Here is a 23,593-nt window from a genome sequence, read left to right on the forward strand (position 1 = left end):
AAGAGTTAAGTTTTAAGAACCACCTTAAAAGAGGAGAAAGAGTTGGAAATGTGTAGGGAGAGAATTACAGAGCTTAGGGCCGAGACAGCTGAAGGTATAGCCACCCAATAGTGGCGTGAAAGGAGTCAGGAATGCACAAGAGGCCAGAATTGGAGCAGCTCAGAGTTCTTAGAAGGTTGTAGGGGTGGTGAAGGTTAGAGAGATAGAGAGGGCTGAGGCTATGGAGGAATTTTAAACACAAGGATGAGAATTTTAAACTTATGCCTTTGGTGGACCAGGAGGCAATACAGGTCAACGAGCACAGGGATGATTTGTGAATGGAACTTGGTATTAGTTAGGATACAGGTAGCAAGTTTTGGATCCGTTCAAGTTTACGGAGGTGGAAGATAGGAGGTTGGATAGGAGAGCACTGGAATAGTCAAATCCAGGGGTAATAGAAGCATGTATGGAGACCACAACAGCGTACTCCAAGTGTGATATAACCAAGTTTCCATATAAATTTAACATTACCCTCCTGCTTTTGCATTCTATTCCTGTTGCAATGAGGCCCCAGTATTTTGCACTCTTTGTGGCCTCATCAATTTGTGTTGCTACTTTTAATGATTATGTATCCATATTCCCAGATCTCTGCTCCTCAAGCCCATTTAGTTTCTTCCAAGGAGAAAGTGGCCTCCTTATTTGTCCTACCAAAATGAGCCACCTCATAGCTTGATATATTGATTTTGATTTGCCATTTATCCGCGGGTTCTACAAGCCTGTTAGTATCTTTCTGTGTTATTAGCTATATCCCCTGCCATTTAGCACCATCTTCAAAGTTGTGACACCATATTTCCAAGTTCTGCATCCAAATCATTTCTATATATGGGGAAAAACTGGTCTCAGCATGAATCACTGAGGGACTCCCCTTCCCACTTTCTACCAGTCTGAGAAACTCCCTTCAACACTTAGCCTCTGCTCTCTATTTTGTAGCCATCTTTTAGTCCAATCTGCTACTTGACCTCTGACTCTACACACACTGACCTTTGTCACAACTCTCTTGTGTGACACCTTCTCAAAAGCCTCCTGAAAGTTCATGTATACCATATCTGTTGCACTGCCCACGCCTACACCATCTGCTATTTCTTTAAAGATTTAAATCAGCTTGGTTAAACCCGACTTTCCTCATGTAAGGACTCTTTCATACACCTGGGCAGGGTACAAGAAAAGAAACTTGCCATCTGATAGCTAGGTGATCCTTCTCATCTCTACCCTCAATGCCACTCTCCATTGTTACTTTGTCTCAATATTTTAATCAATTTGTACTGTACCATGGGCAGCACTTCTCTGGGCCTCCAAAGCCCTCTGGGACAGAGAATTCCAAAGATTCACCACCCTCTGATGAATCTTACATATCCATTCTCCGCCCTACATCTTTACTGTGTTGAAATCGAGACGTTCATTGTTTCCTGTTGCAAATAATTATTTACCAGGGTCTCAAAACTATAGGGCACCTTTACTTTTCAGTCTTTTACTCTTGACAGTCCTCAGTTTTTTAAAATCCAAACTTGGTGTCACCCGATCTTTCCCTCCTAATTTGCCTCCTATCGTTTATACTCTTCAGCATTGAGGGCCAATTCCCCGATCGAGCTCTCCCACTGAGGAGCAACACCCACAGGTAGAACGGATCTTGAAATTGTGGTTCCACAGGCCCCGATTTTCTGTCCAGCAATTTAAATGGAAAATCAAATGATGTGCCGAACATCAACCACCCATTTATACTAATCCTACACTAATCCCATATTCCTACCAAACATCCCCACCTGTCCCTATATTTCCCTACCACCTACCTTTACTAGTGACAATTTATAATGGCCAATTTACCTATCAACCTGCAAGTCTTTTGGCTTGTGGGAGGAAACCGGAGCACCCGGAGAAAACCCACGCAGACACAGGGAGAACTTGCAAACTCCACACAGGCAGTACCCGGAATCGAACCCGGGTCCCTGGAGCTGTGAGGCTGCGGTGCTAACCGCTGCGCCACTGTGCCGCCCAGAGCAAGCCTAGAAATTTGATTAAGCCCGAAAATGATTTCAGATTGGGAAGCGCATACGCTGCATGCATCTGTTTATGTGGCCACAGTAGAAGTCAGAAATCAGTTGTAGAAGGCAGCAAATAGGCCAATAAACACCAAGAAAATAACCAACAGCTAAAAGGATGAATCAGCAATGAATGTGTGTGGATTAGAGAATCTCTTTAAAAAATGCTGGTGAAGGGTCCTTCCTTTCTATTTCAGGAGGCCAATCCAATATTGCCCATTTAACACTAAGGTCCAATGTCAAAATGACCCCTTTTGCTATAGGTAAGGGATATAGAACCTCAAAACTGGAAATGCCTTGCAAAGCGGGAGAGAGTGGTTTGGTCAGGAGACTCCAGGTTCTGAGCAAATGGAGGCTGAGTAGCACAGGAGTGGCACTGGGATTGCATTCTGACATTTGCTTTGCTGCTGATGAAAATTCAAAGGAAGATTAACTAAAGCCCCAGCATCAGAAGACACGAAAGCAACATTGAAAGAAGCAGTTCTGCTGTACAGTTTTACATACTTCAAAAAAAATTCAGCGCACCCCACTCAAAACGGGACAGATGACAATCCTAAATGTTGGAGGCCAAAATAAAGAAAGTAAAAACACAAAGAACGAATGACAACCAATGGTGAGTTTTTATTTTGAGCAGCTCAAGCTCCAGACTGTTATGTGTATTTCAAGTTTTAATTAAGCTGTTAATCTCCAAAGCCTGTCTGTGCACTGGAGGTGTCGATGTGCTCGTCTGGCAGGTCCCTGACTCCTCTTCTGTTCTTTGTTCTGATCATCGTAACAATAGTTTTGAGAGCTCTTCTATCAGTGATGATGAATGTGCAGGTTTATGGCTCTGAGGGAGATTCTGGTTTCTTTTACCATCTGTTCCAGTTTGTGAATTAATGAGCATTTTATGGAGAGTGAGCCGGAAGGGTTGATCAAACCTAACATCAACCCCAAAGCCACCACTGTGCATGTCACTCTGAACAGACCTGCAAGGGGGTTGGCGAGGGGGGGAGGGGGGGTTGTTTATATGAACCACATCTGGAGTGATGCTGTGCCATTGCAAGTTTCAATCCAGGAGTCGCACAATGGAAAAGAAACGGGCCTACGCCACAGGACACTGAATAAAGAGCATCTATTATTGACCTACTAGCATTGAACTTGAGAATGTTAGTGAGAACACACCCCCTGCCCTCACACCAGCTTCTACGAAATAACTTACTCTTTCATAGGAGTGACCAAGAAATTCTTTACCTCCCTCAATCTTCTTGTCTTCCTACAGTCTTGTTTTTAAGAAAAAAACAAGCTTCACATCACCTAACAACATGCAAGTGAAAAAAAATCTTAGAATATTTTATAGGAAGGAAAGGGAGTCAGGAGATTGGGGTGAGGTCTGAAACATGGTCAAAGGGTTCTAAAGTGGGGAGGGATGTGGTAAGGCAGAAGGTTTCGGGAATATTTCCAGAAGCCTATCCAACCCGTGCCTCTTGATTTACCTTGGCTTCCATTCTAACCTTTCAATCTCACGTGAGTCCTCAATTCTCAATTAAATTAATAGCTCTATCCAACACTTGCTTTGGGAAGTCTCTTCCATGGTGTGCACACACCCTATTGTGTGGTTCAAATCTGACAATGTTAATTAGAGCCATTAATTTCCTGACAATAGACAATTGTCATTGGGCGATCGCTTTGTGGTTATTTTTGAAGACGCACAAAATTAACACGTTGCCTCACTTAAACAAACTTGGTTCTTTACCAATTACCTAGTACTTGTGGTATATGCACCAAGGCCAAGCACAGTTCACAACACCAAGATGGTATTACTGACATTTCTTGGCTTGGGGATGGTGATGCGACATTGATGTTGCGCAGGAGTGGCCTACAACTTTTGAGTTTGGATTTAGGCCTTGGCTTTTAGGAACCAAACATTTAGGCCTGGGTTCCTTAAATTATACATCACCTGGCTGAGATGATATTTTGTGTTAACTGGACGATCACAGTTGTTCTGAAGCATTCCACCTGACCTTAACTTCTCCGTTGAAAAAGTCATGACCCCTGGTCTGTGCTGAATGATTTGTTCGCAATTTTTTTTATTCTTAGGATTTTTGTTCTTAGGATTTGAGCGTTGCTGGCAAGACCAGCATTTATTGCCCGTCCCTAATTGCCCATGAGAAGGTGGTGGTGAGCTGCCGTCTTGAACCACTGCAGTCCATGTGGTGTAGGTGCACCCACAGTGCTTTTTTCTGTAGCAGTTTAATACAACTGAATGGCTTGCTAGGCCATTTCAGAGGGAAGTTAAGAGTTAACCACATTGCTGTGGATCTGGAGTCATATGTAGGCCAGACCAGGTAAGGATGGCAGATTTCCTTCCCTGGCGGACATTAGTGAGCCAGATGGGTTTTTACAATAAACTGATAGTTTCATGATCATTATTAATGAGATTAACATTTTATTCCAGATTTTTATTAATTAACTGAATTTAAATTCCATCAGCTGCTACGGGGGGATTTGAATGCTGTCACCTAAGTATTGGTCCAGGCCCCTGGATTACTAGTCTGGTAACATTACCACTATGCTACCACTCCCAACTGAGGTATCAAATAGAGCTGTGACAATTGGTTTCAGTGCTTAGGGGGCGACAAGGAGAAACAAAATCATGATTCTGGTTGGTCTTAATTCCCTGGTTGGGTATCTGCTTGGCTATGATACTCTCCAGAGTTGTCTAGCCACTGGCTAGTACCCACTGTCTAGACTCACACATGAAACATGGCTATTTGGAGAAGGTACTGGGGGTTAGCTGGCACCCAGCAAAGATTCAGTGCCTTCAGGGAGGAAAGAAAACTGGAAAATAAATTTTGAATTTCCCATTAATATTCATTGGCTCAAATGTAGGTAGACGCTTTTTCTTTCATAACTGATTCATTAGGTTTAGGCCCACCACAAGATGAATTATCCGGAGTACTGTGGTAAGCTCTAAAAATGTAAATTAATGACTTCCTAGTGAAATATTTTAAAGAATATTGGTTCAGCATAATTATAATAAGCGCTGCTCAGTCAAGTTTGACCTCCACTAAAGCACCTTTATCCCCTTATATCCGTTTCTTTCTTATCAGATTAATAGACTGTCTCCCATTGTTGAGACTCTTTAATGGGCTGTTCACATATTATAGAAGGAGGATAAAGAGATCTGAGAAGCGGTGTCAATCAGCATATTGTAATTTAAGATATTCTGCTAAACGGTCCCATTACAAAAAGCTGTCCATTGGTGTCTCTTATTGCCTTGTTTTTTCATGCCTTTTCATAAATTCTCTGCTTGTTAAACGTGAAGGGTGGTTGGTTTGGGAAGTGCAGCATTCAGGAACCTGGTGTTGCTCCAGTGAGAGTATTCAGAAATTCAAGCATCCCATCCACTCGCCTCATCAAACACCACCAACCCAACCTGCGGCAGAGTGTGTGGATCCGGAATTGGACTATTCAATCACCTAAGGACCCATAACCTTGGAGTGGAAGAAAGTCATCCTCGTTCCCGAGGGACTGCCTAAGAAGAAAAGTTGTTCCAGTACAGTTAGAGGCCAAGCAAAGCTCCCTCTGCACTGCACTTACAATGTCCCTCAACTACATTCGCAGAAGAGTGCCTCCTACTGCACCAAGGTGGCATTGCTCCATTTCCCAAACCTTTGTATTCTCAGTGAGATTCCATTTTAGGATCAGGATCATCCTTTTAGCCAGTACCTAAAATGAATGATTTGTATTCGAAACTCATGGTGCAGTTGTGAAGGAAACTGGAATAAAATTATTTAAACCTGAAAGAAATAAGAGGTACTTGCTCTTAAATAACACCTCATCACATCCTTCAAACAACCCAAAGTTTCCACATACTCTACTAAGATATAGTTGTTACAATGCATTATTCCAGCTCTTGCCAGCACTCGAATTTAAGTTGGTACATTGTTAAAAAGACTCAATTTAACAGACAAAATGTATTGCTATCAGCAGATTTCTAAACACATTCATAAAATATTGAAACCTGGGAACAAATATTGTGCTGGTCACGGTGGAATTCAAAACTCACATTATCTGTGACAGGATGTTATGCTTCAGTATAACACCAGCTTTATATATACCTACCAGCATCGTGACTGACCCTTCCCTAAAATCACTTCAATCAGAGGAGACTTTCACAATGCCCCATTTTATCATAGAGTCACAGAACAGTACAGCACAGAAGGAGACCATTTGGCCCATCGAGCCTGTGCTGGCTTTTTTGAAGGGCAAATAGAACAGAACTGATGCCGATATGCACCCTGGAGGCAGACATTTTGGGTTAAATATTACTAGCCCTCCGCCGTAGGGGGTTCTGGCGTGGGGGCCCAGAAAATTCTTCCTAGAGAGGCCCGCCACAACTCCCAGTGGCGGGAAGGCCCCACCGCATTTTACTGGTGGCGGCAGGACCTTGGTGCGGCCCCCCTGCTCCTCAGCGGCGGCACCCAATTTACATATGTTAAGCGCTACTTACCTTGCCTGATTATGCATCCCGCTGTTCGCCGCTCCTCAGTTCCTCATTTTTCGCTGAACTGATGGCTGCCACATGCTGTCCCGTTCACAAATGAGAGGAGCCAGCAGGACAGCAGAAGAGGCAACAATCAGACACAGTGCAGTGTACATCAGGGTCTCCACTCTACATCCTGGAAGGGAGGTGGGGGGGGGGGGGGGGGGGAATGGCATTATTGGGGTCTCCACTCTGCATACTGTAAGAGAGGTGGGAGGGGCGATGTTATTACTGGGGTCTCCACTCTGAAGGGATAAAGGGAGGAACTGTGTACCCTCTCTCCGTAAACAGTGTCCGCTCTGCGCCATTGTTTGTTTGTTTGTGTGAAGGAGCAATGGCACTCCAGTAACCGTGTGTGGGAAGGGTGCCAGAAATGGTTTAGTTTAGTTTAGAGATACAGCACTGAAACAGGCCCTTCAGCCCACCGTGTCTGTGCTGACCATCAACCACCCATTTATACTATTCCTACACTAATCCCATATTCCTACCACATCCCCACCTGTCCCTATATTTCCCTACCACCTACCTATACTAGGGGCAATTTCTAATGGTCAATTTACCTATCAACCTGCAAGTCTTTTGGCGTGTGGGAGGAAACCGGAGCACCCGGAAGAAACCCACGCAGACACAGGGAGAACTTGCAAACTCCACACAGGCAGTACCCAGAATTGAACCCGGGTCGCTGGAGCTGTGAGGCTGCGGTGCTAACCACTGCACCACTGTGCCGCCCGTAGAAACGTAAAGGTTATCTGGCTGGTGGGGGCAATTGATGCAGCTGGTAGAATCTTTATTTGGTCATGCTGTGCCACTCTTAATGTGAGCAAAGATGGGCAATGCCATGCCACGCCACATAGTTGATCCATGAAAGCACCTGATGTACTCGTCAACAATGCCTGTCCTATTAGAAACCTCTGAATAAGTGAAGGATGCAACTATATTTGTCACGTGGAGATGGGTATGGCTCATCCTAGATTGTGTGATCCACTTCTCCTGACGATCCATATGTACCGCAGGCAAAACCAACAGGCAGGTGCAGTCCATGTAGAGGCCCCCGGTCGTGAGCAGCAACCCCCAAGGGAAGCTCGCCACTATCGAACGCCATGCATCTACATGTCCCACATGACATACTAGCAGATGTCAGAGCGCCGGTGTCAGAGGCGACTGCGCATGTAGAGAGAGGTAGTGACACATCTCTGTGTCCTGCTCAACGATAATCTGCAGCTCAGGGGCTTCAGTCGATATCCTATGCCTGTGGTCCCCATAGTGGCAGTGGCTTTTAAGCTTGATGCCAATGCAGCATTTCAGGGGCCAACTGGAGACCTTTGTGGGGTCACATAGTCAGCAGTACACCGCTGAATCAGGGAGGTCACCGATGCCCTGTACTGGAGGGCCAGTATGTCCGCTTCAGGATGATACCCAACAGCCAGGCCCAGAGGGCCATCAGTTTCAGCACCATTGCCGGATAACCAAAGGTGCAACGGGTCATAGACTGCATCCATGTGGCCATCAGGGGTCCTGCCAGGCTACCAGCTGCAGACATTACCATTAAGGGATTCCTTTCAATCTAGATACAGCTGGTATGTGATCATCGGAGACACTTCATGCAAATCTGTGCCTGCTTCTCAGGCAGCTGCCATGACGCCTGAATTCTGCGCCAGTCCCAGCCACCACTGCTGTTCACTGAACTGGCTCAGATGGAGGGGTGGCTTCTTGTAGACAAGGGCTATCCCTTGCAGACATGGCTCCCAACACCAGTGAGAGACTCCACCACTGCTGCAGAGCCACTGAGCTACAAGAGCGACCATTGAGCAGGAGATTGGCATGCTGAAAATGCGCTCCCAATGCCTGGATAGATCAGATGGTGTCCTGTACTACGGGCCAAAAAGGCCAGCTCCTTTCTTTGCTGCTCTGCACAACTACGCACCCAATAGGGGCCAGGCATGGCATGATGAGGAGAGACATCAGCAGGATTTCTCCTCGGACTATGAGGACACTGAGGACTTACAACAGGAAAGGTGCATGGGAGGGCAGAGGGCACCCAGGCTCCACTTGCAGGGCAAGCAGCAAGCTAGGGATGCGTAGCAGCAGCTTATCCGACAAAAGCTCCCTGCTCCATAGGAATCACCATGACCTTTGCAAGACATACATCACCCTCACTCACCTTCTGTGCATCAGTCCACATCTGCAACACCTTTGTTTAAACCATTAGAGGCAGTAGCTGACTGAACCATTGTCCATGTCACTGCATCCATGGAAACGTACATGAATAATGGTGCCATGGCAATGATGTTATTCCATATCTGAAAGGCCAACGATGAAAAGGGATGAGACATTAGTGGGAAATGCTGGCACACATCATTAACACAGAAAAAAGGACACACAGGTTGGTGAAGAACATTTAGTGAAAAATGTTTTTGCATTGCAGTGACACCCGTGCAGTCCCATTTGTGTCAGTTTGTTCTCTTTAAACACTTTGTGAGTGCCCCTACTAGGGGCAACCTCAGCGCTAGCAGCCTGACTGGAGGAAGGCTGCTGATCTGATTGCCCTTAAAGATAACCCCTTCTGTTCTGATACAGCTCTTCCTGCCAGTCTTTGGTTCCATTTTATCCTGGCTAGATCCCTTCTCATCGCATTGAAATTACCCCTCTTCCAATCTAGCTGTTCTACCTTATATCGTTCCTTGTTTTTCTCCATTACAAGTTTAAACCTATGATATGATGATCACTCTTACCAAAGTGCTCCTGCACACACATTTGGTCCACTTGCCCCCACATCATTTCCCAGCATCAGATCCAGCAATGCCTCCTTTCAAGTTGGGCCGACAGCATGCTGATCAATGAAGTTCTCCTGAACACAATGCAGAAATTCCTCCGCCTCCTTCCCTTTACTCTAAAATTATCCCAATCGATATTTGGATAATTAAAGTCCCCCAATATCACCATCTGATAGTTCTTGCACATCTCTGTGATTTCCCTGCAGATGTTCTCCTCTTTCTGTCTCACTATTTGGAGCCCTATAGAATACCCCTAGTAACGTGATCATACCCTTTTTGCTTCTCAGCTCTAACCAAATGGATTCTGTCCTTGCCCTGTCAAGGTCATGCTCTCTTTCCAACACTATAATGTCTTGCTTAATCAGTGTTCCCACTCCATTTCCCTTTCTTGCTTCTCTATCTTTCCTGAACACTTTATATCCTTGTATATTAAGTGCCCAGTCCTCACCATTTTTAAGCCACATTTCCATTATTGGCACGACATCATATTCCCATACTGCTTTTTTGTGCATGTAGCTCACCAACAATTCACTACACTTTGTGCATTTACATACATGCATTGTAATCCTGTCTTTGCATTCCTCACAGCCCTTCTCAGTCTGCTCCCATCTAATATGCAACTACTTCCTTTTCTGGTACCATCCAACACTCTCACATTATGCACCTTATTCCTCTTTTCTACTTCAATATGCAGGTGTCCATCGCCCTGCCAATTTAATTTAAACCCTCCACAACCACACTAGTGAACCCCCCTGTGAGGACATTGGTCCTGGTCCTGTTGAGGTACAACTCTTCCCTTTTGAATAGGTACCTTCAGCCCCAGAACTGGTTTCAATGCCTGAAGCATCTGAAGCCCTCACTCCTGCGCCATGCTTCAAGCCACACATTGATCCTCCCTAACCTCCTATGTCTTCACTTGCTAGTGCATGGCACTGGGAGCAATCCAGATATTACTACCTTTGAGGTTCTACTCTTTAACTTTCTCCCTAGCTCCTGAAGATCTGACCGTAGGACCTCAATACCTGCTCTTGCTATGTCGTTGGTACCAATGTGTACCTCAACTTCTGGCTCACTCCCTCCCCCTGCAGAATATCCTACACCCTTTCCGTGATGTCCTTTACCCTGGCACCAGACAGGGAGCACACCATGTGGGACTCACTATAATGGTTACAGAAATGCATGTCTGTCCCCCTGATTTTGAAATCTGCTATAACAACTGCATTTCTACACTTTGTTGCTCCCTCCTGTACAGTCCCTTGTCCATTGGTGCCATGATTTGGACTGCACTCCTTCAAGGTATCATCACTTCCAGCAGTCTCCAATACTGAGTTCCAGTTTGAGAGTGGCACACACCCTGAAGACTCCTGCACCTCCTTCCTCTTCCTTGTCTTCTAGATGGCCACCCACCCAGTATCCTGAACTCTTACTGCCTGTGGGTTGACCACCTCCTGGAAAGTATGATCAAGGAAACTCTCCTACACCCTGATGCTCCACAGTGACTTCAGCTGCCCCTCAAGCTCGGAAATCCTGAACTTGAGCTGAAGCAGCTGGAGAACCTTCCTACACATGTGGTCCCCCAAGACTCGTGATGTATCCTGGAGTTCTGTGGTCTTCCCAATCTGTCAAACTGCAATAGTCTATCATGGTGGAGACATCTGTCTGTGATGAACTGACTGGTCTCAGTCAAGCTGGCAGTGGGAAAGAAACTGGGATAAATCAAGAAACAACACCAATGTTCGGGTTTCAAAATGCCAATCATAGTGGGATGGGGAGACTGAGACCTTAAGAAGGTAAGAACGCATGGGATCCAGGACATTTTTTCAAATTGGATCCAAAATTGGCTTAGTAGCTGGAAGCAGAGGGTAATGGTCAAGGATTGCTTTTGCGAGTGGAAGCCTGTGACCAATGATGTACCGCAGGGATCGGAGCTGGGACCTTTGCTGTTTGTAGTGTACATTAATGATTTAGATGTGAATATAGGAGGTATGATCAGTAAGTGCGCAGATGACACAAAAATTGGTGGTGTCGTAAATAGTGAGGAGGAAAGCCTTAGATTACAGGACGATATAGATGGGCTGGTAAGATGGGCAGAGCAGCGGCAAATGGAATTTAATCCTGAGAAGTGTGATGTGATGCATTTTTGGAGGACTAACAAGGCAAGGGAATATACAATGGATGGTAGCACCCATGGAAGTACAGAGGGTCAGAGGGACCTTGGTGTACTTGTCCATAGATCACTGAAGACAGCAGCACAGGTAGATAAGGTGGTTAGGAAGGCATACGGGATACTTGCCTTTATTAGCCAAGGCCATAGAATATAAGAGCAGGGAGGGTATGATGGAGCTGTATAAAACGCTAGTTAGGTCACAGCTGGAGTACTGTGTACAGTTTTGGTCGCCACACTATAGGAAGGATGTGATTGCTCTGGAGAGGGTGCAGAGGAGATTTACCAGGATGTTGCCTGGGCTGGAGCATTTCAGCAATGAAGAGAGACTGGATAGGCTAGGGTTGTTTCCCTTAGAACAGGGAAGGCTGAGGGGAGACCTGTTAGAGGTATACAAAATTATGAGGGGTATAGATAAGGTAGAAAGGAAGAAACTTTTTCCCTTAGCGGAGGTGTCAATGACCAGGGAGCATAGATTTAAGGTAAGGGACAGGAGATTTAGAGGGGATTTGAGAAAAAAATTTTCACCCAGAGGGTGGTTGGAATCTGGAGCACACTGCATGGAGGGGTGGTAGAGGCAGGAACCCTCACAGCATTTAAGAAGTATTTAGATGAGCACTTGAAACGCCATAGCAAACAAGGCTACAGGCCAAGTGCTAGACAATGGGATTAGAATAGATGGGTGCTTGATGGCCAGCACAGACACAATAGCCGAAGGGCCTGTTTCTGTGCTGTATGACTCTATGACTCTATACAATAAGTATCATGGTCCTGGGGGAAAAAAGGAGATAGCAGAGCAGTGAAAAGCCATGTTATTTATATTAATAAGCATGTGTAATGGAAACTCCCTGTGCTGTAAAGTTCCCTCCTTGTTTTTCAGCTATTCTTTGTTGCCAAATTACATTCAGAACATAGGGAAAACCAGAAAAAGTGGATGCCTAGGAAACTACACTGAGGATCCACAATAGAGTGATAGATAATAAAGTCACTGGCAAATTGTGGGAAGTGGTGTTCCACAAGAATTGGTGCTGGGAACACTGTTGTTCACAAGTTACAGAAATTATTTGGATTTGGGAATCGGAAGTACAATTTCAAAATTTGTGGATGACACCAAACTGGGTTGTGTAGTTATACAGAGGACTGCGACAAAATACAGGAAGATGTTAACGAACTTGAAGACTGGGCGTGTAATTGGCAAATGGACTTCAATATAGATAAGTATGAGGTGGTGCATTTTGGTGGGAAAAATAAGGAAAGTAAATACCTAAATGGGATATAGGTACAGAAGGATCTGGGGGTATAGATACATAATCACTTAAAGTAGTGACACAGATCAATAAAGCCATTAAAAAGCAAACAAAGCACAGGGGCTCATTTCCAAAGGGACAGAGCTGAAAACTTGCCTAGAACCTTGGGTGAACCACACTTGGTCTCCATATTATAAAAAGGACATTGCGGCACTGGAGATGGTGTAAAAAAGATTGACTAGAATGATGCCAGAACTGAGAGATTATATCCCTTAGGAAAGAGTGAACAGTCTAGGGCTCTTTTTGTCTAGAAAAAAGACTGAGGGATGACCTGATAGAGCTCTTTAAAATTGTGGAAGTGTCTTATAAGGTAGGCGGAGAGGAGATATTCCCACTTGTGGGTGAGACCAGAACTAGGGGACATAAATATAAGATAGTCACTAATAAATCCAAGAAGGAATTCAGGAGAAACTTCTTTATGTTTAGAATGTGGAACTTGCCGCCATGAGGAACAGTTGGGGTGAATAACACACATACATTTAAGGGGAAGATGGATATTCACATAAGGGAGAAAAGAATAGAAGGATATGTTAATGGGGTTAGATAAAGAAGGGTGGGAGGAGGCTTGTGTGAAGCATAAACACCGGCATGGATATATTGGGTCAAATGGCCTGTTTCTGTGCTGTAAATACTTGGTAATACCTTGTAGTCAGCCATGCTAACTGTAGCATCATGATACTGACATAGAATGCCTAAGATCTGACCATACAGTCCCATAATGATTCTTGAAGGTCAGCAATCTGTCTCCAAGATCAGATTTCAGAACAGGGAAGTTAGTTGTTTTACAGCGAACATTAGGCTTGTATCTGCTAGCACGTCATTTATCAACTGGAAAGTCAGATTCATCTGAGCTTAGAAATAGTCAAAGGGAAGTGGAGGAGCATATATGTAGGGAAATCAGAGATAGGTGTAGGAATTATAGGGTTGTAATAGTAGGTGATTTTAACTTCCCTAATATTGACTGGGATTGCTTTAGTGCTAAGGGATCAGATGGGGACGAATTTGTTAAGTGTGTCCAGGATAGTTTTCTGAAGCAGTATGTGGATGGCCCTACTAGAGAAGGGGCTACACTCAACCTCCTCTTAGGAAATGAGGGTGGGCAGGTGGTTGATGTGTCAGTGGGGGAGCACTTTGGGACCAGTGACCATAACTCTATTAGCTTCAAGATAGTTATGGAAAAGGACAGGACTGGTCCTCAGGTTGAAGTCCTAAATTGGGGGAAGGCTTATTTCGATGGCATCAGACAGGAACTCTCAAAAGTTGAATGGGAGAGGCTATTTACAGGTAAAGGGACGTCTGGCAAGTGGGAGGCTTTTAAAAGTGAGATAGGAAGAGTTCAGGGCCGGCATGTTCCTGTTAGATGGAAGGGCAAGGCTGGCAAGTTTAGGGAACCTTGGTTGATGAAGGATATTGAGGGTCTGGTCAGGACAAAAAAGGAGGTATATGTCAGGTATAGGCAGCTGGGATCAAGCGAGTCCCTCGAGGAGTATAGGGGATGTAGGACTACACTTAAGAAGGAAATTAGGAGGGCAAAAAGGGGCCATGAGATTTCCCTGGCAGATAAGATAAAGGAGAATCCTAAAAGATTCTATAAGTATATTAAGAGCAAAAGGGTAGCTAAGGAAAGAATAGGTCCCCTTAAGGATCAGTGTGGCAATGGGAAATGGGCGAGGTCTTAAATTAATATTTCTCGTCCGTACTTACCATGGAGAAAGTCATGGAAGCTAGTGAGTTCAAGGGAGGGAACAATGATATCCTGGAGCATATCAACATTACAAAGGAGGAAGTGTTGGAGGTTTTGAAGCGAATTAAGGTGGATAAATCCCCAGGGCCTGACCAGGTGTATCCTAGGATGCTATGGGAAGCAAGGGAGGAGATTGCTGTGGCCCTGCCAGAGATTTTTGTATCATCGTTAGCCATGGGTGAGGTACCGGAAGAATGGAGGATAGCTAATGTTGTGCCTTTATTTAAGAAGGGCAGCAGGGATAAGCCAGGGAACTACAGGCTAGTGAGCCTTACATCAGTGGTGGGAAAGTTATTGGAAGGGATTCTGAGGGATAGGATTTATATGCATCTGGAAAGGCATGGTCTGATTAGGGATAGTCAGCATGGCTTTGTGCGTGGGAAATCATGTCTCATGAATTTGATTGAGTTTTTCGAGGAGGTGACCAAGAGGACTGACGAGGGTAGGGCAATGGACATTGTCTACATGGACTTTAGCAAGGCCTTTGACAAGGTCCCGCATGGTAGGCTGGTCCAGAAGGTTCGAACAGGGTGAGCTAGCAAACTGGATACAAAATTGGCTTGGTGATAGGAGGCAGAGGGTGGTAGTGGAGGGTTGTTTTTCAGATTGGAGGCCAGTGACCAGTGGTGTGCCGCAGGGATCAGTGCTGGGCCCTCTGTTGTTTGTCATATATATTAATGACTTGGATGTGAATGTAGGGGACATGATTAGTAAATTTGCAGATGACAGCAAAATTGGTGGTATAATGGACAGTGAAGAAGGTTGTATAAGGTTACAACAGGATATAGATCAACTGGGAAAGTGGGCAAGGGAGTGGCAAATGGAATTTAACGCAGACAAGTGTGAAGTAATGCATTTTGGGAAGTTAAACCAGGGCAGGACATATACTGTGAATGGCAGGGCCCAGGGGAGTGTTCTTGAGCAGAGAGACCTTGGGATGCAAGTACATAGTTCCCCGAAAGTGGCAACACAGGTAGACAGGGTGGTGAAGATGGCATATGGCATGCTTGCCTTCATCGGCCGAGGCATTGAGTACAAGAGTTGGGACCTCATGTTACAGTTGTACATAACGCTGGTTCGGCCGCATTTGGAGTACTGTGTGCAGTTCTGGTCGCTGCACTACAGGAAAGATGTGATTAAGCTAGAGAGGGTACAGAAAAGATTCACAAGGATGTTGCCTGGTTTGGAGGGCTTAAGTTATAAAGAGAGATTGGATAGGCTGGGTCTGCTTTCCCTGGAGCGAAGAAGGCTGCGAGGGGACATGATCGAGGTATTTAAAATTATGAGAGGCATAGACAGGGTAGATAGCCAGAGTCAGTTTCCCATGGTAGGGGTGACTAAAACTAGAGGGCGTTGATTTAAGGTGAGAGGGAGAAGGTTTAAAGGGAATCAAAGGGGTAAATTTTTCATACAAAGAATAGTGGGTATCTGGAATGAGCTGCCAGAGGAGGTGGTGGAGGCAGGAACAGTAGCAACATTTAAGAGGCATCTGGACAGGTACTTGAATGAGCAAGGCATAGAGGGATATGGAATTAATGCAAGCAGGTGGGACTAGTATAAGTAGGCATTATGGTCGGCATGGACGCGGTGGGCCGAAGGGCCTGTTTCTACGCTGTACGACTGTATGACTTTAAATTGGTAAAAGAAAAAAATCCACTTAAAATTGGCCCAATTTATAACAATTAAATAAGAATTAGTTCTTAGTGTTCAATTGCTCTATTTAAGGTTTGTACTGCATGATACCAGAGAGTAGGCAAGAGATTATGAGGTAAATCAAGAAGAAGGTGATACCAAGCCTGGGTTTAATGCCTGTACATGTTCACAGGGATAGAGAAGACAATGAGAGGTGAGAACATACACATTTTGAAGTCCTGGAAGGAATGAGTTAGAGTAGAGATGGCATGATGAGTCTTGATTGATACAAGAAGGAGGAAGATCATGTAAGATGATATATTTAGAGCTCATGAAGAACCAAAGTAGAAGGTTCAGAGGAGCAATGATCAAGACAATGTAATTTTGGCTGAGTGATAGCAATCTCACCTCTGAGTTAGAAGTCTATGGGTTCAGGATAGCATATGTTCTCAGCTGATATTCCATTCTTGTACTGAGGGAGTGCTGCATTGTCAGAGGTACAGTCTGTCAGATTAGATATTGAACTGAAACGCTGACTACATTTTTCAAGATGGGCATCAGAGATGGAATGGTCTGTATTTTAGACACTTAAGTGGATATTTTAACTCCTGGACAAGAAGGACATGTGGGTCCCGCGCCTGGGGAACTCTGTGGGACGTCTAGACGATATTAGCTGCCAGGCCTTGTTTACATCCTGCTGGCCAAAAAAACTGCCCAAATCAGGCATAAAGAAACAGTTGGCAGGTGTAGATTGGGCAGCACAAAGGCTGCATGCTGGCATTCAGGTAATTCGCCGGGTAGGGGTGGAGGGAGAGTTGTGACCAATTTCTCATGGCTGCGAGAGGACCTGGGACAGCAGAGGCCCAGAGTTTTCCTGTGAAGCCTGGAGGAACACTCTTGATAAGTTTAAAAGAGGCACCACCTCTTCATGATAGGTTTCACTGACCACGTCACCCATTGCCATTGGAGTCATAGGCATATCATAGGACCCTGATTAACATATATTAATGAGACTCCTGGGTGAGTCTGGTGGGCGCTGCAGTAGGGTAAGAGCTTCTGCAAGGTGCAAATTGCGGGGCAACTGTAGCCATTCAATTTTAAGTCCTCTTCTACCAAGCTTCCACCAGGTGAAGAGAGTTCCTTCTTTAGAATCAATATCCCTAAGGTCAGGTATAACCATAGTTAGATACACAGTGTGATCCTCTCTCTATGGTCCCGACAATGTGTCTCATCCCGCAGCCTTGGCATCAGTGTCATTGAGAGGCAGGGCAGAAACAGTCAGAAGGTCATGGGTTCAAGCTCCACTCCAGAGAATTGAGATAATCCAGGTTGATACTCCAATGCAGTACTGAGGGAGTGCTGCACTGTCAGAGGTGTTGCTTTTCAGATGAAATGGAGAGTCTGCCCTCTCAGGTGGACATAAAAGATCTCATGGCACTATTTCGAAGAAGAGCAGGGGAGTTCCTCCTAGTGTTCTGGCCAACATTTATTCCACTACCAACACCTAAAACAGATTATCTGGCCATTATCACATTGCTGTTTGTGGGAGCTTGCTGTGCACAAATTGGTTGCCCTGTTTCCCTATATTACAACAGTGACTATGCTTCAAAAGTACTTAATTGGCTGTAAAGCGCTTTGGGACGTCCTGAGGTCGTGGAAGGTGCTATATAAATGCAAATTCTTTCTTTCCTTTAGTGAATCAGTACATCATTCTCCATAACACCTCATGACCTCTTGGAGCAGGATTGCCAATTAGTGCCACATTGATGATTTTGCTTTGTGGGTTTTATGCCCACTAGGAACTTGATTGAATCTGCCCAAGCTCATTTCATGTGAAACCCTCACAGACAGCAGATAGACGAAACTTTCATCCCAGTCAAATGAGATTTTCAAAGCATTGGTATATTTCTTCAGGGTAATGGAATCCATTAAGGAATCTTCAATGTGATTACGACTTGATGACATTCATTTGGGATTGAAGAATGAAGACATTGGTTTGCTTCAGGACGCACGCCTTTGGTCATGACGCCTTCTGATGACTACCCAGCTAATGGAATGTATAAATAAAGCTGTCGAAAATTCACAAACAATATAGGATCTGAATACCTCATCCCTTGCACCATGTATATTTCAGCATTCTTAAACTGGTAGTTAAATTATGTCTTCTCAGGAAGTTCCTTCTAATATAAATTAAAGATAGCTCAGCCCAGCTCAATAAATAGAGGAGAGATCTAACCCATAACTCATGAGTGCGATGGCTGTGAGTTATTAACTGCAGCAGTCACCAGCTACAAGTGACTTATTCTCTGCACTTTATTTTGCTTTCCGATATTATTTAATTGTTGCTTGTGGGAGGGAAATGTTAGTTCAGGTTTGGGAATGGCTGCGTGCAGGGCTAGTGCAATGTTATCATAAATAATTGACTTTGATCTTGACATATAGCTGCTAAATCCTTTCAATAAAATGGTTTAGAGATATTTTCTGATAGAGACAATGGTTCTCTCATTTCCTTGATGCTGTGGTGATGGGCGGTCTCTCTCGATTGCCCTGTCTAATGACCGCTATGATGCACTGGTCCGCATAGGCCAGGCAAGTATCGCCTTTGATACCCATTCTTTTGCTACGTTAGCTGACCTCAGCCACGGCAGTGGAGGCATTCCTCCAATTGGCCTCAGCGTCCCTTGTTAGATTTCCTGCTGCAGCTCACTGTCTAGCGACCATTGCTGGGAATCGGGTGAGTGCAGCGCCAGGTTTAATTATGAAGGTCACAGAATCACAGACCCCAATGTTAACCTGGAGGCGGGAATGTCATTGCTGAAATTTTAACCCCTCACCTGACCATTTCTTGCCCATTTCTTGCCATTTGCATCCTCCTCCTCAGACGCAGGAATTTTAGACCCTTGAAGTTAAGCCCCTTATTTCTAATAGACTAATGCAATGTTTCCCAAAATTAAGCAACACATGCCATTTAGGTAATACTGCACAAAAGCTTTTAAAATTATTTAGGAGAATCCCAAAGGAAACAGTATTCAGACCGGAGTATCTTAAGGGCAGATTTTCCTTCTAATTTTGGCAAAGAAATAGCAGGGCTGATTGATTTTCATATTCACGCTTATTGAGATTAATATGAACTCCGATGAACTTGCTCACTTACTAAAGATGTTCCCCTGCAACTGATTGTGGGACATTCAATGGCATTTTTATTTTAGTTAAGATTTTCACTGTAAGTTTGTGGTTCTAGATGATGCAAAGTTTAATTAGAGTTTCATTGTGGTCAGTATATTTATAAACCACACTCACCATTTGCCTTTCTTTCATCAATTGGTAATAAGCTGCAAAACTGAGGGAACCTTCATCTCTCACACAGAAATTACACAAAGAATTTGGGTGATAGATAATCACAAAACCCATCCACCATCCACGATTAACATGCCGACACATTATGCACCAAACAGGAGATTTAAAGACCAGAGGAGGTCTGTTCAAATCTCAAAGCTGTATCTAGTGGTAAAATAGATTAATAAACATCAGTTCTAATTTATGAAACACATGCAATATTTTGCATTTGAGAGACCTGCCACTTTGGATCTCCTTCCTTCCAGTCACTTCAGTGACATCAGTGACAGTAGCCTATATCCTGAGAGACTCCACTCACTCCAGGTGACCTCATAGTAAGTGACCTGCACAAAAATCTAGGCTGACATTCCTGTGCTGTACTGAGGGAGCGTTGCACTGCCGGCGGTGCCTTCTTTCAGATGAGATGTTAACTAGGCCCCGCCTAGTTGTTCAGGTTGATGTAAAGATCCTTTGGAACTATTTTGTAGAAGTTATCCCTGGTGTCCTAGCCAATATTATCCCTCAATCAACACCACAAAGACAGATTACCTGGTCACGATCTCATTGCTGTTTGTGGGAGCTTGCTGTGCACAAATTGGCTGCCATGTTTCTTACATTACAACAGTGCCCACACTTCAGAAGTTCCGAAGAAGGGTCGCTGACCCGAAACGTTAACTCTGCTTCTCTTTCCACAGATGCTGCCAGACCTGCTGAGTGATTCCAGCATTTCTTGTTTTTGTTTCAGAAGTACTTTATTGGTTGTAAAGCACTGCTGAGATACCCTGTGGAGATTACAGGTCTATATAAGTAAAAGTCTTTCTTTTTTTGTAGTGTTTTTTCAGGGTTGGGAATCTCTGGGTTAATTCAGAGACAAATGTGAAGTTTCAATCACTACTGACATGAATGGAGTGATTCCAGGGTGCAAGGAAAAGCTGAGGATTAGCCAGAATTACTACATTGTGACAGTGACCACACTTCAAAAACACCTCAATGGCTATGAAGCCCTTTCTGATGTCCTGAATCTGTGAAAGGTGCTATAAAAATATAACTTCTTTCTTTATACTTCTATCAAGTGTTAATGCCTTTGTCTGTTAATTTTATGACATAGTAACTCACATGGAATCTGCAAATTTATTCAGGATTTATCTGATTGCCACATGATTTTCAGTTCACCTACTCAAAGCATCTAAGGGAGCCAGCAGAGTTTGAGTGTTGAAGATGGGAATTTTGACTAACAGTGGAGTGCTTAGGTGAACTCTCTAGAAAGGGTAGAGAATGGAGTCTCTCATTGCCAGAGAGTTTGGAGGTGGAGAACAGGAACATCAGAAGGCCAAATCCCAGATTGTTCAAAACCAAAGGAGGCAGACTTCCAAAGCTTGCTACTTCGTAGTGCAGGGCGTGTACCTCTGATGTGCCTCAGCAGGGTACTATACATAAAGAGACTCTGCCTCCATAAATATCGGACTGAGATTAGAGTCAACACCTGGAACTGGCTCTACATCCAATCAGCAATCTCTGGATGGCACGCAGTTGAGATGAAAACCGCCCTGGCAATCCATGTCTGTGGGACCTTCCAGCAGAAATTAGCAACCTGTCTGAGGTTAACACAGCATCTTTATCATCAAATGCAACATCTACTTGAGACGCAGCTTCAATTTTTCCCAGTTAAAAGCTAATCTGAATACACTGAGCTATTGATTTCATACACTAAGATGGTATGTTGCCTCCCTGATGCGAACGTCAAGGATGTCTCAGAGCGGTTACAGGACATTCTGGAGGGGGAGGGTGAACAGCCTGTGGTCATGGTACACATTGGTACAAATGACATAGGTTAAAAAAAGGATGAGGTCCTAAAAGCAGAATATAGGGAGTTAGGAAGTAAGTTGAAAAGTAGGACCTCAAAGGTAGTGATCTCAGGATTACTACCAATGCCACATGCTAGTCAGAGTAGAAATAGCAGGATATGTTGGATGAATAGGTGGCTGTGGAGATGGTGTGAGGGGGAGGGTTTTAGATTCCTAGAACATTGGGAGCAGTTCTGGGGGAGGTGGGACCAGTATAAACTGGGCAGGTTACACCTGGGCAGGACCAGGACTAATGTCCTAGGGGGAATATTTGCCAGAGTGGTTGGGGAGGGTTTAAACTAAAATGTCAGGGGGGTGGGAACCTTTGCAAGGAGTCAGAGGAGGGCGGATCAAAGACAAGAACAAAAGACAGCAAGAGGAATAAGAAAAGTGTCAGGCAGAGAAATCAAGGGCCAGAACCAAACAGGGCCACAGTGAAAAATAGTGGGAAGGGGACAAGTAATGTTAAAAAGAAAAGCCTTAAGGCTTTGTGCCTTAACGCGTGGAGCATTCGTAATAAACTGGATGAATTAGTCGCGCAAATAGATGTAAATGGGTATGATATAGACAGGATTACGGAGACATGTTGCAAGGTGACCAGGGATGGGAAACGAACATCCAGGGATATTCAGCATTTAGGAAGGACAGAAGAAAAGCAAAAGGCGGTGGAGTTGCATTGCTGGTTAAAGAGGAAATTAAGGCAATAGTGAGGAAAGATATTAGCTCTGACGATGTGGAATCTGTATGGGTAGAGCTGAGAAACATTAAGGGTCAAAAAACATTAGCGGGGGTTGTATATAGACCCCCATACTGTAGTGGTGATGTTGGGAATGGCATTAAACAGGAAATTAGAGATACATGCGATAAAGGACCATCTGTAATTATGGGTGACTTTAATCTGCATATAGATTGGGCAAAACAATTTAGTCACAATACTGCAGAGGAGGAATTCTTGGAGTGTATATGGGATGGTTTTCTGGACCAATACGTTGAGGAACCAATGAGAGAACAGGCCATCCTAGATTGGGTATTGTGTAATGAGAGAGGAATAATTGACAATCTAGTGGTGCGAGACCCCTTGGGGACGAGCAACCATAATATGATAGAATTCTTCATCAAGATGGAGAGTGATGTAGTTGATTCTGAATCTTAGTAAAGGAAACTATGAAGGTATGAGGCGCAAGTTGGCCATGACGGATTGGGAAATGTTACTTAACGAGATGACGGTGGATAGGCAATGGCAAACATTTAAAGAGCGCATGGATGAACTGCAACAATTGTTTATCCCTGTCTGGCACAAAAGTAAAACGGGAAAGGTAGCCAAACCATGGCTTACAAGGGAAATTAGAGATAGCATTAGATCCAAGGAAGAGGCATATAAAATTGCTAGGAAAAACAACAGACCCGAGGATTGGGAGCAGTTAAGAATTCAGCAAAGGAGGACCAAGGGATTGATTAAGAAGGGGAAAATAGAGTAGGAGAGCAAGCTTGCGGGGAACATAAAAACTGACTGTAAAAGTTTCTATAGGTATGTGAAGAGAAAAAGATTGGTGAAGACAAATGTAGGTCCCTTACAGTCAGAAATAGGGGAAGTTATTATGGGGAATAAAGAAATGGCTGACCAAATAAATGCATACTTTGGTTCTGTCTTCACAAAGGTGGACACAAATATCATACCAGAAATGTTGGGGAGCACAGGGTTTAGTAAGAGAGAGGAACTGATAGAAATCAGTATTCGTAGAGAAATGGTGTTGGGGAAATTGATGGGATTGAAGGCCGATAAATCCCCAGGGCCTGATGGTATGCATCCCAGAGTACTTAAGGAAGTGGCCCTAGAGATAGTGGATGCATTGGTGGTCATCTTCCAAGATGCTATAGACTCTGGAACAGTTCCTACAGACTGGAGGGTAGCTAATGTAACCCCACTATTTAAAAAGGGAGGTAGAGAGAAAACAGGGAATTATAGACCAATCAGCCTGAAGTCGGTAGTGGGGAAAATTCGAGAGTCCATTATCAAAGATTTTATAGCAGAGCACTTGGAGAACAGTGGTAGAATCAGGCAGAGTCAGCATGGTTTTACGAAAGGGAAATCATGCTTGACAAATCTACTAGAATTCTTTGAGGATGTAACTAGTAGATTTGATGAGGGGGAGCCAGTGGATGTGGTTTATTTGGACTTTCAGAAGGCT

The sequence above is a fragment of the Heterodontus francisci genome, chromosome 37, assembly GCF_036365525.1.
Source record: "Heterodontus francisci isolate sHetFra1 chromosome 37, sHetFra1.hap1, whole genome shotgun sequence".
NCBI classification, from domain to species: Eukaryota; Metazoa; Chordata; class Chondrichthyes; order Heterodontiformes; family Heterodontidae; genus Heterodontus; species Heterodontus francisci.